Raw genomic sequence first — 15000 nt, forward strand, 5'->3', positions numbered from 1 at the left:
CAAGGGGGGCCCGCGGGGCCCCCCGATCAATCACTCTTGTGACCGCAAGCATTGTTTTGCTTGCGGTCACAAGAGTCGGGCTCCGTCTTCCCCCGGCTGCTAAGCGGCTGCCGGGGGTGTCGCGTCTTACCCCCGGCAGCGCGCGCATCCCAGAACTCCCTGCGCGCCTTGGGCCCTGACTTCCGGTTTCCGGCGCGCAGGGAGTTCTGGGATGCGCGCGCTGCCGGGGGTAAGACGCGACACCCCCGGCAGCCGCGCAGCAGCCGGGGACAGACCAGGAGGAGTGAGAATCAACGTGGGAGCGCGATGTCAGGTGAGTTAAGTTTTGTTTTTTTTATCAGCCTGTACGGGTGGGGGGAAAGGAGGGGGCCATCTATGAGGGTGGGGGGAAAGGAGGGGGCCATCTATAAGGGTGGGGGGAAAGGAGGGGGGCATCTATAAGGGTGGGGGGAAAGATGGGGCCATCTATGAGGGTGGGGGGAAGGAGGGGGCCATCTATGAGGGTGGGGGGAAAGAGGAGCAATCTATGAGGGTGGGGGGAAAGGAGGGGGCCATCTATGAGGGTGGGGGGGAAGGAGGGGGCCATCTATGAGGGTGGGGGGAAGGAGGGGGCCATCTATGAGGGTGGGGGGGGAAGGAGGGGGCCATCTATGAGGGTGGGGGGAAGGAGGGGGCCATCTATGAGGGTGGGGGGAAAGAGGAGCAATCTATGAGGGTGGGGGGAAAGGAGGGGGCCATCTATGAGGGTGGGGGGAAAGGAGGGGGGCATCTATGAGGGTGGGGGGAAAGGAGGGGGCCATCTATGAGGGTGGGGGGAAAGGAGGGGGGCATCTATGAGGGTGGGGGGAAAGGAGGGGGCCATCTATGAGGGTGGGGGGAAAGGAGGGGGCCATCTATGAGGGTGGGGGGAAAGGAGGGGGCCATCTATGAGGGTGGGGGGAAAGGAGGGGGCCATCTATGAGGGTGGGGGGAAAGGAGGGGGCCATGTATGAGGGTGGGGGGAAGGAGGGGGCCATCTATGAGGGTGGGGGGAAGGAGGGGGCCATCTATGAGGGTGGGGGGAAAGAGGAGCAATCTATGAGGGTGGGGGGAAAGAGGGGCCATCTATGAGGGTGGGGGGAAAGAGGAGCAATCTATGAGGGTGGGGGGAAAGAGGGGCCATCTATGAGGGTGGGGGGAAAGAGGGGCCATCTATGAGGGTGGGGGGAAAGAGGGGCCATCTATGAGGGTGGGGGGAAAGAGGGGGGGCCATCTATGAGGGTGGGGGGGGGGGAAGGGGACCATCTATAAGGGAGGGAGGAAGGGGACCATCTATAAAGGGGGGGAAAGGGGACCATCTATAAAGGGGGGGAAAGGGGACCATCTATAAGGGAGGGGGGGGGGGGAAGGGGACCATCTTTAAGGGAGGGGGGGTGAAGGGGACCATCTATAAGGGAGGAGGGGGGGGGAGGGGGCCATCTATAAGGGAGGGGGGGGGGGAAGGGGACCATCTATAAGGGAGGGGGGGGGGAAGGGGACCATCTATAAGGGAGGGTGGGGGGAGAGGGGGCCATCTATAAGGGAGGGTGGGGGGAGAGGGGGCCATCCATAAGGGAGGGTGAGGAGAGAGGAGACCATCCATAAGGGAGGGTGAGGAGAGAGGGGGCCATCTATAAGGGAGGGGGTAGAGGGGGCCATCTATAAGGGAGGGGGCCATCTATTTGGGGGGGCAACATAGGGGGAGAGGGAATACACAGAGGGGGGCATATATTATTAGGAGGTCACATAGAGTCAGGGCTACCCACTAAATGAGGGTGTAAAGGGGACAGTACAGATGTGCAGTGTGTAGAGAGATGGAGATGGTGTCAGAGTGTGGAGACTAATATGTCTGTCTGGCAGATTCTGTGGATTTGTGGCTCGGAGAAGTTCTCATAACGGCCCAGGGCAGATGGAGAAGATGATGAAAAGGGAAGAACTCCGATCAGAAAAGACGTCTCCTGTGAGTCACCTGATATAACTGCAGTGTAATGTATATGGTGTATAGAACCTGTGTAGAGCTGGGGCCACCTCTATATGACTGGATGAGGTGATTTAGTGTACTGGATTTGGTCAGTAACAATATGGTGGTGATGGTAGTGGTTGTGGTGTGGCGGTAATGTTTCCTCCCTATATACTGGTATTACTGGTAATATTGGTCTCAGTATACAGGATTTGGTTGGTAACAGTATGGCGGTAATAGGTAATATCTGTCTTGGTGTGTGTGTATATATATATATATATATATATATATATATATATATATACAGTGGTACCTTGGTTTAAGAGTAACTTCGTTTAAGAGCGTTTTGGTTTAACTTGGACTTGGTTTAAGAACATTGCTTTGGTTTAAGAACTTCCTGTATTGGGTGGGAGCGCGAGTGGAGAAGGGGCATGGCCTGCATAGCGGGGTCTACAGCACTGTACTCTAAACACCTTCCAAATCATAGCAGATCCCCTTCAGGCTGGGGCTTACATCAGGGGACAGGACTGTGGGGGGGGAGGTAATCTCTCCATAGCTGTAACCCCTCTCTCCCCGGACAGAGAGTGCTGCATGTATGTGCCCACATCTGCCCTGCTCATTCCTTCATGCTCCCTGCAGTCTCTGTCAGCCCTTGTGTTTCCCATCCTCTCCATTACTGTACAGTACAGAATAATAAATATATTTGGGGTGCGGAACCAATTGTCTGCATTTACATGATTTCTTATAGGAAAATTTGCTTTGGTTTAAGAGTGGATTTGGATTACAAGCACGGTCCTGGAACGAATTATGCTCATAATCCAAGGCACCACTGTGTGTGTGTGTATATATATATATATATATATATATATATATATATATATATATATATATACACACACACACACAACAATAGCATCACTTGGTCGTGAAAGGAGGGGGGGGGGCCCAAGTTGGCCTCTCGCACCAGGGCCCAGGAGACATTAGCTACGCCCCTGGAGTCAGTGCAGTTATGATGCAAAGTGAGTTTTTGGCTATGTTCCCACGTTGTAACAATAAGGTAAATGGTTTATGAATTTCTAAATGTTCCATTTTTACCTTAAAGGGGTACCCCCCAAAAAAATCTTTCTAATCAACTGGTGTCAGAAAGATTTGTAATTTACTTCTATAAAAAAAACTGTAGTCTTCCACTATTTATCAGCTGCTGTATGTCCTGCAGGAAATGGTATATTCTTTCCAGTCTGACACAGTGCTCTCTGCTGCCACCTCTGTCCATGTCAGGAACTACCTAAAGCAAGAAAGGTTTTCTTTGGGAATTTGCTGCTCCTCCTGTCCATGTCAGGAACTTTCCAGAGCAGCAGCAAATACCCATAGAAAACCTCTCCTGCTCTGGACAGTTCCTGACATGAACAGAGGTGGCAGCAGAGAGAACTGTGATAGACTGGAAAGAATACACCACTTCCTGCATGATATACAGCAGCTGATAAGTACTGGAAGACTGGAGATTTTTTAATAGACTTTAATAGATTTTTTGATTTTTTTTTGCTGGAGTACCCCTTTTATTTTAATGCATCACACATTGTTTGAACATGGCCTCAGGTGAGGTGCATAACTACTATGTATCCTGATCCCAAAGAGGTAACAGCAGCGGTATATATATAGAGCTGGTTAGGGAGGGGGTCTCTGGAAGTAGCTAGAAGCAATCTGATAGGTGATGGTGTCTATATGCCTATAGTTCACATTAAAGGGGTTATCCAGTGCTACAAAAACATGGCCACTTTTCCCCCTACTGTTGTCTCCAGTGCAGGTGCGGTTTGCAATTAAGCTCCATTTACTTCAATGGAACTGAGTTTCAAAACCCCACCCAAACTGGAGACAACAGTAGGGGGAAAGTGGCCATGTTTTTGTAGCGCTGGATAACCCCTTTAAGTCAGCTGACCCAGGAAAGACTATATCCTGAGACACATAAACCCGTGTAATTTTCTGGTGGGTCAAGTGTTGATCACTTGACCCTGTGACGGTACAGAAATTTATGGATGCAGCAGAGCTGGAAGGAAACAGATGGTACTGTAGGAACAGTGGTAGTGATTGTCAATTATATTGGGGGGCAAAAAAACACTACTGGACTGCTTCTCAAAATTAGACCCCACAATCAAAAAACTAAGGGCAGAGGAGATTAGTTGAGAGCTTTGTCCCTATTAGCCATTGTCATTTCATTGGAAAATCAAGCAATATAGACAATCATGGCTGCACCCGCAGGCCACATCCGGTATTGCAGCTCAGCACATGCACAGGGGTGGCACTGTTTCTGGAAGAAAGCAGCCCTGTGTTTCTAACCCCTTTAACTTCACACCTCAGTAAAATATTTGCATTCAGACCGTATTCCTAACATCTAAAGTCATCTCTCCACCTGTACATAACCCCCCCCCCCCTTTACTGTAAGCACTTTACATGTTAATGCAGGTTACTTTGTTAAAATGAATAAGCAATTTACCACTGGAGTCGAATCGGCAATCATACCTTTAATTGCTATGTGCAGCGCGGCGCAGCCACAGGCAGCCTTTCAGGCTGGAGTGTCGAATTAATTTTGTTCGAGTAACAATGGGATAGAGTTTTATGTGAAGTGCAGAGATTTGCTTTGTGGTTGGGTATGTACGGGGTTATTTATAGGATACCTCCGGGTATGCAGCACTTTACGCATGTTCATAAGGCTTCATGGGGGTGATATACAATGTAGCTAAACAAGTTCTATAGAAGTCTTTTATTCACCTATTCACTTATTTTATGGTTATTGATGATGTGTTCTGCTATTTTCCACATTCATCTTTTCTATAGACTATTAAAATGTCTCTATTAGGCACTTTAAATAGCTCATAGAAGGATTTATTTTACTTAAGTATATCATAGTTGAATGGGGTTTAATTCTGAAGAGGGTGGACACTGGCATTAGTGTTGTCCACTAACACTGCTCCTCGTGGGCGGATCCTTGGTGCAGCACTACTCTGTGGGTGGAGCCTCAGATGATGGTCAGTCCTCCACAGATCTGCAATGCTGTATTATGTGCTTCTTGTACAATTACTAGTGTAAAACCTAGAATAGGCAATCCAGTCCTTTGGGCCTATCAGTGTACATAATTGTGAGGGTCATGCTTCATCTGTACAAAGAATGTAATTGGTTGTTTATATGCAGTATAGTCCTAAAGTTTTACATTGTGGCATCTGGCGTAGTGTATACCCCAAGGGTGCAAACTGCATATAGGATATCCAGGACAAACAAAAATACAAAAAAATGTTTAAAAGTCAACAGAAAGTCACACTCCCTTTGTATGAAGCCCTGCCCACTGTAGGCTAAGGCCTACCCACTTAGCAAGAACAGTGTAAAGTTGGAAAAAACCAAGTGCATTCCCTAGATAAAGTAAAGTTAAAGGAGAAGTCTTGTGAAAATTTTTATTAAAGTATTGTATTGCCCCCACAAGTTATACAAATCCCCATTATACACTTATTACAGGAAATGCACATAAAGTGCTTTTTTCCCTGCACTTACTACTGCATCAAGGCTTCACTTCCTGGATAACATGGTGATGTCACTTCCTGGATAACATGGTGATGTCACTTCCTGGATAACACGGTGATGTCACTTCCTGGATAACATTGTGATGTCACGACCCGACTCCCAGAGCTGTGCAGGCTGTGGCTGCTGGAGAGGATGATGGCAGAGGGACACTGAGGGCACAGGGCACTGGAGGGACACTGAGCATCCCCCTGCCATCATCCTCTCCAGCAGCCATAGCCCGCACAGCTCTGAGAGTCGGGGCGTGACATCACCATGTTATCCAGGAAGTGACATCACCATGTTATCCAGGAAGTGACATCATCATGTTATCCAGGAAGTGAAGCCATGATGAAGTAGTAAGTGCAGGGAAAAAAGCTATTTATAAGCATTTCCCGTAATAAGTGTATATTGGTGATTTGTATAACTTTTCGGGGGCAATAGAGTACTTAAATAAAAATTTTCACCGGACTTCTCCTTTAACTATAGACTTTAACATAACACCTGGCTGCAGGAAAAAATGGAAGAAGAAAAATTACCTGTAGGTGGCACTAGAGAGAGGAAGAAAGCGCTCACTCTAGTGCCACCTACAGGTAGCTACACAGGAAGTCAATGCCCAACCTATAAAGAAGCCTCGACACGTGACTAGGGACACCTATCTGTTAAAGCAGGGATGAGGAATCTTTGGCCCTCCAGCTGTTGCAAAACTACAATTCCTATTTTGGCTGTCCAGGCATGATGGGTATTGTAGTTTTGCGACAGCTGGAGGGATGAAGGTTCCCCATCCCTGTTGTTTAAAACCAAAAAAGCAGCTGTATACTGGAAAGTTACAGAACTGTTTAGTAAGATTTGTACCCCGGGGTTGGCAGTAGGAAAACCACAGAATTTATTCAGGGCCATGTTTTCTGGGAATCCCGGCTAGCTCCATTATATTAGATGAAGTGACTGATCCACTCACAGTATATTAGGAGTGTACCACTCCATGTGGGATCAGGCCCAGAGGAGCGGCCGCCGCCACCGCTATGGATATGGACAAGATGGGGCGTTTAGGAATGTGGACGGCGGGAAATTTCATCAATTTGGTGAAGGGTTAGTGAGCGCTCTCTGCGGAGCTTTCCATGCGCTAATTTACAACCTATGTCGCACATTACGCTGAGAGCGCTTCCTTCTACCGCCAAAGTGTAAGTCCTTGAGACGTCCTCGTCTGGCAGACTGGTAGGACGCCTATATATTGGTTTCTTCTAGCACTGAAGAATTACTGAAGTATCCAGCTTTCCCAGGCATCTGATTGGCTGATCTGTCTGTATGAGATTATATATTTGTTATAACGTGAGACCTGAGTACCAAGTGCATGCTCTAGTCCAGTGTAGGTGGCTTTATAACACAGATTTGCAGGTTTCGACAAGGATTATACTTAAAGGGTTACTCCTGTGAAAATGTTTTCCTATACTGGTGTCAGAAAGTTATACAGATTAGTAAATTACTTCTAATTACAAATCTTAAAGGAGAAGTCCCCCCCCCCCCCCCCCCCCCCCCCCAAAATTATACAAATTACCAATCTCTGGGAGTTGGGTCGTGACATCACCATGTTATCCAGGAAGTAACATCACCATGTTATCCAGGAAGTGATATCACCATGTTATCCAGGAAGTGACATCACCATGTTATCATGGGAGTGACATCACAATTTTTATCAAGGAAGTGACATCACCATGTTATCCAGGAAGTGACATCACCATTTTTAATCCAGGAAGTGAAGCCTTGATGCAGTAGTAAGTGCAGGGAAAAAAGCATTTTATAAGCATTTCCCGTAATAAGTGTATATTGGTGATTTGTATAACTTTTGGGGGGCAATACAATACTTTAATAAAACATTTTGCCAGACCTCTCCTTTAAGTCTTCCAGTACCTATCAACTACTGTATGTTCTGCAGGGAAGTGGTGTATTTTTTCCAGTCTAAAACGATGCTCTCTGTTGCCTCCTATGCCCGTGACAGTAACTGTCCAGAGCAGCAGCAAATACCCCATAGAAACCTCTCCTGCTCTGGACAGTTCCTGACATGGACAGAGCTGGCAGCAGAGAGCACTGTGTCAGACTGGAAAGAATAAACCACTTGCTGCAGGACATACAGCAGCTAATAAGTACTGGAATGCTTAAGATTTTTTTTAAGTAATTTACAAATCTATATAACTTTCTGACACCATTTGATTTGAAAACAATACCTTTAAAAAAATTATACCATTAATAGCGCTGCCATGCAACACATATCCGCCATACAGTGCCAAATTACAGCCCCATAATTCACCCACATAATTTAGCCATATACTGTCATAATTCTACTGCACTAGGCACTAAGGGCCGTATTACACGACCCAATGAGTAGAGTAAACGAGCGCCGATCTGCTTACTGGGCCCATTACACAGCTCCACCAAAATAATAAAGTATATACATACCTGACCACGCTCCCCAGTGCTACTGCCCGCTCACCAGCACCTTCCTGTCTTCTGTCTGGTCCCGCAACCATCGCGAGTACTGCAGAGCCGCCCTCTGAAGTGACAGGCCACTCTACCAATCACTGGCCACCGCAGATTATCGCTCCTTGTACTAGAGCCCTAAGACTGAGGCCATACACTCTACAACTATATATAAAAAATACAGATCCAGTACAAATGCATAATACCTTTAGCAGAAGCTTTTTTGGTGCACTGCCGGCGGTCCAATGCCGCAAGTGCTCCGCCTTCCTAGCTCGCCAATGACGCTATTTCACCAATATTCATGATGAATCAGACTAAGAGTAACATCACAGCTTAATCATCATGAACATCGATGAAGTGGCGCCATCAGCAGGCCTGGGAAAGTAGTGCACTTGGGGCTCTTGGACCACCTCCAGTGCACCAAGAAAGCTCATTTACATATAATGTTTTAGGGCAATATCTTGGGAAACTTGATCACCGATTTACAAATGGAGCACAACTTTCAGCAACGATCTTCCCATATAAACAGGTCAGTTTAAGTGAATTTTGCACAGAAGTCATGCACAGAACTTTCCAAAACTTTAGACATTTCCACAACAACAGCGAAGTCTTCAAGCGAAAGTTTAAAAGCCCTCACTGTGACGGGTACACTTCAAAGTGGTTATCCAGAATTAGAAAAAACAAGGTTGTGTTCTTTCAGAAACAGCGCCACTCCTGTTGTCAGTTTGTTTGTGGTATTGCAGCTCCATTAAAATGTCATACATAGGTCCTGTATACACCTACATTTTCCATTGATAAATAGCTATACCTACTGACAATAACTAATGCACTGAGCACGAGGCCGATCAATACGTTTTTTTTTGTTTGTTTGTTTTTTCACTTTTTAATTTTATTTATGTTTTTTTTCGGTTCAGGCTCGTTTTGCTAATATTCATGGAAGGCCGGCGTATAGATCACAGCCAGATGCCAATTACTGCAGCACAACAACCCGGGGGAATTCAGCGCCTGTGATATATATTTGGATGTAATTAGAATTAGCTGTAATTTATGGATGAGGCTACAATGCTTCACGTGCATCGCTACAAAATGGCAAAAAAAAAAAGCTGAAAAAACCCTAGAACCGAAGACTAATGACTCGTATATGTAACTCTGAAATGTAGGAAGCCTAGGACGCAGTGTGGTATGGCATTTGCTTCAGTGTATGCCTCGATATGTTCAATATAACTGTGCTTGCTGTCAGTGAAGGTTGTTGCATGAGGCCAGTGACCTACAAATGAGAGATTTGGCTCCAAAGCAACATATAATTAATAACAGCATAAGATCTGTTAAAGGGGAACTGCGGCAATTTCTTTTTTCTTTCAAATCAACTGGTTTCAGAAAGTAATATAAATTCATAAATGACCTCTATTTAAAAATTTCTCGTTTCCAGTACTTATCAGCTTCTGTATGTCCTGCAGGAAGTGGTGTACGTACACAGTGCTCTCTCTGTCTATAACAGGAAGTGTCCAGAGCAGTAGTAAATCCCCATAGAAATCCTCTCCTGCTCTCCAGACTGAAAAGAATACACCACGCCCTGCAGGACATACAGCAGCTGATAAGTACTGGAAGATTTGAGATTTTTTTTTTTTTTTTAATCAGCTGCTGTATGTCCTGCAGGAATCGGTGTTTTCATTCCAGTCTGACACAGTGCTCTCTGCTGCCACCTCTGTCCATGTCAGGAACTACCTAAAGCAAGAAAGGTTTTCTATGGGGATTTGCTGCTGCTCTGGACAGAGGTGGCAGCAGAGAGCACTGTGTCAGACTGGAAAAAATACACCACTTCCTGCAGGACATACAGCAGCTGATAAGTACTGGAAGACTTGAGATTTTTAAATAGAAGAAATGTACAAATTTATATAACTTGCTGAGACCAGTTGATTTGAAAGAATTTTTTTTTCCAGAGTACCCCTTTAACAGCAAGGAACCTGCTTGTTGATGATTTTCAGGTAACATCATAACTAAAAATAGACTTTACAATATAAGTGTGTTCCCATTACCATGCTATGAGCTTTACAATACAATCGCATTGGCATTTTCCATTTGTCGCTACCTCCCCTGATGCAGTCATTGGCGTTTTTATTGCGCTATTGTAGCGATGTGGCCAGAGTATTAGTAAGTGCGGCTGGATATGAAGACAAATGGTCAGCGGTTAGCGGTCGGCTCTCCCCCATTATCTGGATAATTCTGCAGTAAATGTTCATCCTGTAGGAGACGCGGCCGCATTATCACAGTTGTATCCACAGTCAGATGGAGGAACGAAACATAAAAACAATTGTGAACTTTCGGTGAGTGGGAATACTTGGCTCGGCCGCCAACACAATATGTTCTTTGGATGCTTAATGCTACCAGAAGAATGAGATCAGGCTGCGGATCCTTCCTGTGTGGTGAGCGGCTTCACCCAGGAATTATCTGGATGGGACATCGGGTATATAGCAGAGAATGGGATCACAATGATCTGTAATATTTCTATATAAAGGGTAACTCCAGCATTATCTATCTTATACTTATCAATAACAATAGTTACTATATATTTATATATCACCAGCATGTTCTGCAGCGCTGTACATAGCGTCTCAGTGTTTACACTGCAGCCTGTGGTAATGGGTGTCGGCAGATTCTGGATCTCCTACAATAATGTGACGTAACTGTATGTCCGAGTAATAATGGCTCTGGTAGTAGGATATTATGTCCCTGTAGCCAGAAGAAGTGCCCCCAGTAGATAGATACGCCTCCTGTAGCCTGGTATGCCCCATCTAGCTAGACATGCCCCTCATAAATAGATAGATAGATAGATAGATAGATAGATAGATAGATAGGTAGGTAGATAGATAGATAGATAGATAGATAGATAGATAGATAGATAGGAGATAGATAGATAGATAGATAGATAGATGGATATGAGATAGATAGATAGATAGATAGATAGATAGATAGATAGATAGATAGGAGATAGATAGGAGATAGATAGATAGATAGATAGATAGATAGATAGATAGGAGATAGATAGGAGATAGATAGATAGATAGATAGATAGGAGATAGATAGGAGATAGATAGATAGATAGATAGATAGATAGGAGATAGATAGATAGATAGATAGATAGATAGATAGGAGATAGATAGATAGATAGATAGATAGATAGATAGATAGGAGATAGATAGATAGGAGATAGATAGATAGATAGATAGATAGATAGATAGATAGATAGGAGATAGATAGATAGGAGATAGATAGATAGATAGATAGATAGATAGATAGATAGATAGGAGATAGATAGATAGATAGATAGTAGATAGATAGATAGGAGATAGATAGATAGATAGATAATCCCCCTGTAACTAGATATGCCCACCTGTTGCCAGCTATGTCTCCAGTAGCTACAAAAGTCCTCCTATAGCCAGTTATGCCCCAGTAGTTACATATTCCCCCTGTAGCCAGTTATGCCCCCAGTATATAGATATTCCCCCTGTAGATAGATATGCCCCCTGTAGATAGATATGCCCCCTGTAGATAGATATGCCCCCTGTAGCCAGTTATGCCCCCAGTACAGGGGCGGACACAGACTGCATAGGGCCCCTGTGCAAAAAAAAAATTTCTGGGCGCCCTTATAAGCAAACCATGCCACCACATGCCTGGCTGCCCCTCATCCCCACACACACTACCTATCCTGGCTGCCCCTCATCCCCACACACACTACCTATCCTGGCTGCCCCTCATCCCCACACACTACCTATCCTGGCTGCCCTCATCCCCACACACACTACCTATCCTGGCTGCCCCTCATCCCCACACACACTACCTATCCTGGCTGCCCCTCATCCCCACACACACTACCTATCCTGGCTGCCCCTCATCCCCACACACACTACCTATCCTGGCTGCCCCTCATCCCCACACACACTACCTATCCTGGCTGCTCCCCATCCCCACACACACTACCTATCCTGGCTGCTCCCCATCCCCCCACACACACTACCTATCCTGGCTGCTCCCCATCCCCCCACACACACTACCTATCCTGGCTGCCCCTCATCCCCACACACACTACCTATCCTGGCTGCCCCTCATCCCCACACACACTACCTATCCTGGCTGCTCCCCATCCCCCCACACACACTACCTATCCTGGCTGCTCCCCATCCCCCCACACACACACTACCTATCCTGGCTGCCCCTCATCCCCACACACACTACCTATCCTGGCTGCCCCTCATCCCCACACACACTACCTATCCTGGCTGCCCCTCATCCCCACACACACTACCTATCCTGGCTGCCCCTCATCCCCACACACACTACCTATCCTGGCTGCCCCTCATCCCCACACACACTACCTATCCTGGCTGCCCCTCATCCCCACACACACTACCTATCCTGGCTGCTCCCCATCCCCACACACACTACCTATCCTGGCTGCTCCCCATCCCCCCACACACACTACCTATCCTGGCTGCTCCCCATCCCCCCACACACACTACCTATCCTGGCTGCCCCTCATCCCCACACACACTACCTATCCTGGCTGCCCCTCATCCCCACACACACTACCTATCCTGGCTGCCCCTCATCCCCACACACTACCTATCCTGGCTGCCCCTCATCCCCACACACACTACCTATCCTGGCTGCTCCCCATCCCCACACACTACCTATCCTGGCTGCCCCTCATCCCCACACACACTACCTATCCTGGCTGCCCCTCATCCCCACACACACTACCTATCCTGGCTGCCCCTCATCCCCACACACACTACCTATCCTGGCTGCCCCTCATCCCCACACACTACCTATCCTGGCTGCTCCCCATCCCCACATACAATACCCCACCTGTCTCCCCAGTGGTCCTCCAGGTCATCAGGGTGCTCAATGCCACGATTGCCAACCATGAGGTGATGTCACTGGTGCGCATGTCCCGGGGCAGGGCAGGAGCATGGCACCACTGCGGCCGGACGTGGCTCACGTATCCAATAGAGGAGTGTGGTATGTGGGGCGGGCCACGGCTGCTGGCATCTCGGCCCGAGGGTGGCAGGATAATACATATCACCTATGTGGTGGGGCCCAGGGCAGTGGAGGAGCATGCTAGGCTGAGTCCGAGCCTTGTGGGCCCCTCTGTTGGCCTGGGCCCCTGTGCAGCTGAACAGGCTGCACAAGTGGTATATCCGCCACTGCCCCAGTAGATAGATATGCCCCCTGTAGCTAGAAATGTCCCCCTATAGCCAGTAAAGCTCCCAGTAGATAGATATGCCCCCTGTAGCCAGTTATGCCCCAGTAGATAGATATGCCCCCTGTATATAGATATGCCCCCTGTAGCCAGTTATGCCCCAGTAGATAGATATGCCCCCTGTAGATAGATATGCCCCCTGTAGCCAGTTATGCCCCAGTAGATAGATATGCCCCCTGTAGATAGATATGCCCCCTGTAGCCAGTTATGCCCCAGTAGATAGATATGCCCCCTGTAGCCAGTTATGCCCCAGTAGATAGATATGCCCCCTGTATATAGATATGCCCCCTGTAGCCAGTTATGCCCCAGTAGATAGATATGCCCCCTGTAGATAGATATGCCCCCTGTAGCCAGTTATGCCCCAGTAGATAGATATGCCCCCTGTAGCCAGTTATGCTCCAGTAGATAGATATGCCCCCTGTAGCCAGTTATGCCCCAGTAGATAGATATGCCCCCTGTAGCCAGTTATGCCCGAGTAGATAGATATGCCCCCTGTATATAGATATGCCCCCTGTATGTAGATATGCCCCCTGTAGCCAGTTATGCCCCAGTGGATAGATATGCCCCCTGTATGTAGATATGCCCCCTGTAGCCAGTTATGCTCCAGTAGATAGATATGCCCCCTGTAGCCAGTTATGCCCCAGTAGATAGATATGCCCCCTGTATATAGATATGCCCCCTGTATTTAGATATGCCCCCTGTAGCCAGTTATGCCCCAGTAGATAGATATGCCCCCTGTATGTAGATATGCCCCCTGTAGCCAGTTATGCTCCAGTAGATAGATATGCCCCCTGTAGCCAGTTATGCCCCAGTAGATAGATATGCCCCCTGTAGCCAGTTATGCCCGAGTAGATAGATATGCCCCCTGTATATAGATATGCCCCCTGTATGTAGATATGCCCCCTGTAGCCAGTTATGCCCCAGTAGATAGATATGCCCCCTGTAGCCAGTTATGCCCCAGTAGATAGATATGTCTTTTAGTTGCTTTCCCCAGGGAGGACTAGTGTAAATTGTGGGAAAACTCAAATACATGTGTTTATTTTCCCTGCAGCGCCACCACAGGTGAAATGAAGTATTACACAGTTCACAAAAAGTTCAGGAAAAATTTTATTGACACGTGGAATCCCTCACTGATCAGCTGTGACGACAGCATTTAGAGGAAACAGAACGGGAAGCAAACAGCGCCATACATTGTTTAGTGGTCGTGCTGAGTTACTGCAGCTCCCATTAAAGTGAATGATAGCTGAGCTGCAGTAACCGGGATGTATGTTGCTCTCTATTGTTTGATTTTGCCTTTTTATCCACTATCTTGGAAAGTGCTGAGGAACGAGGTGGTGTGATATAAATAGAGGTTCTTTATCATTATTATTATTATCATTTTTAAGACATTTTCCGTATTTTGAAATCTACTACAAAGTCACATTTGTGACCCCGGTGTGTTGAGATGTGGTGACTGCTGCGGATGGGCTCGCTTTATGGCCTTATTATGAATGTTATGGCAGGATACGCTGATCCAGCTGGAGGAAAGCGATCCCATAAAAGCGCACCTCCTGCTCCTCCTGCGGCCGCTCAGGTCATCGTCTTCTCGGTTCTATCATTTTTAATGGTCCTTATAAAAACTTATCATCTGGACTCACACATTCTGGGCTTTGCATCGTCCCATTAAATCCGCCTCCCGTGCTCCGGCACAGACTTATTTATTCCAGGTATTCCGGCACAGATACTCGCCAGTCGCGTCTCT

This window comes from Dendropsophus ebraccatus, chromosome 8 (assembly GCF_027789765.1).
Source record: "Dendropsophus ebraccatus isolate aDenEbr1 chromosome 8, aDenEbr1.pat, whole genome shotgun sequence".
Classification (NCBI taxonomy): Eukaryota; Metazoa; Chordata; class Amphibia; order Anura; family Hylidae; genus Dendropsophus; species Dendropsophus ebraccatus.